The sequence below is a fragment of the Pinus tabuliformis genome, chromosome 7, assembly GCF_031772625.1.
Source record: "Pinus tabuliformis cultivar Carrire ecotype Pingquan chromosome 7, CPIR1, whole genome shotgun sequence".
NCBI classification, from domain to species: Eukaryota; Viridiplantae; Streptophyta; class Pinopsida; order Pinales; family Pinaceae; genus Pinus; species Pinus tabuliformis.
The window spans coordinates 1,367,207,518-1,367,209,936 of record NC_142293.1 but is presented as its reverse complement, the minus strand read 5'-3'; positions in this window follow the sequence as shown (position 1 = coordinate 1,367,209,936).

Genomic DNA, 2,419 nt, shown 5'->3' with positions numbered 1-2,419 from the left:
CAGCTTCTACAAAAATATCGTGCTCTAGAAGAGATTCAAAAATAAAAAATTGATCAAGTCTACTTGCTACTTGACTCCTCCCTCCTTGATGATTATTCTACGTGAATATCCTATTGTTAGTGTCGAAATTTGATACCCTTAGATCTTGGAGTAGATCCATAAATTCCTCAGTCTCCTAGTCTAGCTAGCTAATACCATCTTTTTTTCCTCCACACTTTCAATAAAATTAAAATATCCTTTGGTGATCTGGAGCTCATCACGATGAAGATCTATTATTACATGAATATTCAATAGAAATACCTCTTTATAAGCCAAAATATTAGGTCCACAAACTGTTGTGAGACAGACCAACTCCTTTTCTCCCACATATTAGAATCCACCAAACAAAATTTGAGGCCATGCAATCCAGTTTGTAAAGGCTACTTCTATATGGTTCGATATCATTGTAAGTCCCCCAACACTTCCATTTATGTATATAGCCATATATTCACATCCTTTCAAGCATAAGTTCATTGTATATTTTACCTTTTCACTTGAAACCTTTGTTTCTTGTAACACAACTATTGTCAACTTCTCTTTTTTTATCCTAGCATGGAGTTGCATCTATTTACCTTTATTGTTGAGGCCATGGATATTCCATGTGATGAGATTAATTGGGGAGGAGGTGGAGAAGGGAGAAAAAAATCCATAGGCATATTCACCTATAATGAGTTAATAAGAAACTTCCCAACATTTTAGTGTGCTTCTTGATCCATCTCCCTCCCCTTTTCTTGCTTTCCTCAGTTCCATTTCTTAGCTTTATTTTTTTTAGAAGAGATATTAAATTTCATATTTTCCAGGCTAGTTTCCCCATCTTGATCTTGTCAGTGTTGTTTCCGTTGAAGATACATTGATGGTATATTATCTTTTATTCTACCAGGATTTCCTCCAACTCCGAGAAGGCCCAATATTTAATGATCTCCAACATCGACTACTTTTTGAGGCTATGTTGATCCTCAACCAATTATTTTATTTTAGGGGATTTCCTTGGAGCTTCAAGGGATTTACGCTTAGGGTTCAGTTTCTCCCAAGACTTCTCCCTGATATATTCTACCACAATGAGGTTTTCTGGAATGACGATGATCTCCTAATGATCTGGAATCACCAAAAAGTGATTCACCACATAGGTAGATTTTGATTATGGTTGGGTCTACAACAACGTCTGAGATAGTTGAGCTTTAGGTTTCCTTATTTTATTCACCAATTTTTGGAATTCATCTGAATCCTTTTGAGGGATATTCTCTTGCATTTCGTCTTTCATGATTGGAATATCCCAAATCAGATGACCACACTCATGGCACCGCTTGCAGTTGAATGGCAAATGTTCATAATCCAAATATTGAGTCCAAACCTCATCATAGTAAGAGATTTCAATAGATTCTCGAAGAGGTTTAAATATATTAATGTAGATTCAAATTCTTGCATAAGAAGAATATCGATGCTACTTTGAGACCTTAGAAATTTTCACAAAATCCCCAATGGAGTTACTGATTCTTTCTAAAATGTTAGGTTCCCATAATCCTTTGGTAATGATAACAACTGCACCTTGTAGGTTTTAACCCCATACAGAAATTACTTGCATACGAATTCTAAATCACATAAAAATAAACAATGTGAGAGCATAACACAAAAAACACATATACACAGAGATTTTCCCCTGGATCCCAAAACCGGGACTACCAACTTGATTTTTCATTATATTCTTTTCGATGTTACAATACATATTTATACATGCTGAAGCATCCAATACCATGGACCGAAAAACCATCGCGTCCAAAACCATGGACCGAAAACCATAGGTAGGTTCGCCCAACCTAATATAGGGTCCAATTTATTTTTTCCCGGGGCGCTGCCCTGGACCCCGTAGAGGGGGCCTACCCGCCCCCCTCAAACCCCCTAGACAGGGGGGGCTGCCACCCCCCCTCCATCCCCCCGGTTCACTACGTAGGTTAGTCGTGGAAATAATATAACACAACCCAACAATTTCCCACTTGTTGTTTTCTTTCCACAGGGGGCCACAGGAGAGCTTAGTCATTTTTCCAGCCCTGAAATGCCCATTGTTTCTCTACACCAAGAGAACTTCTCAGAGCTCATAGATTTTGTTAATGCATCTGCAGTATTCTTCAAAGTGTCCACCTTTACCAGCAACACCTTTTTGTCTTCTATCATATCCCTCACAAAGTGATATTGAACATCAATGTGCTTTGTCTTTGAATGATAAGCAGGGTTATTTGCCAAGAAAACTGCACTTTGGCTATCACAGTCTATTCTTATAGCTCCCTGTACTAACCCCGTACTTGAACACAATCTCTGCAACCAAACTGCTTCCTTGCTTGCATGAGTGGCTGCCATGTATTCTGCCTCTGTAGTTGATAGTGCC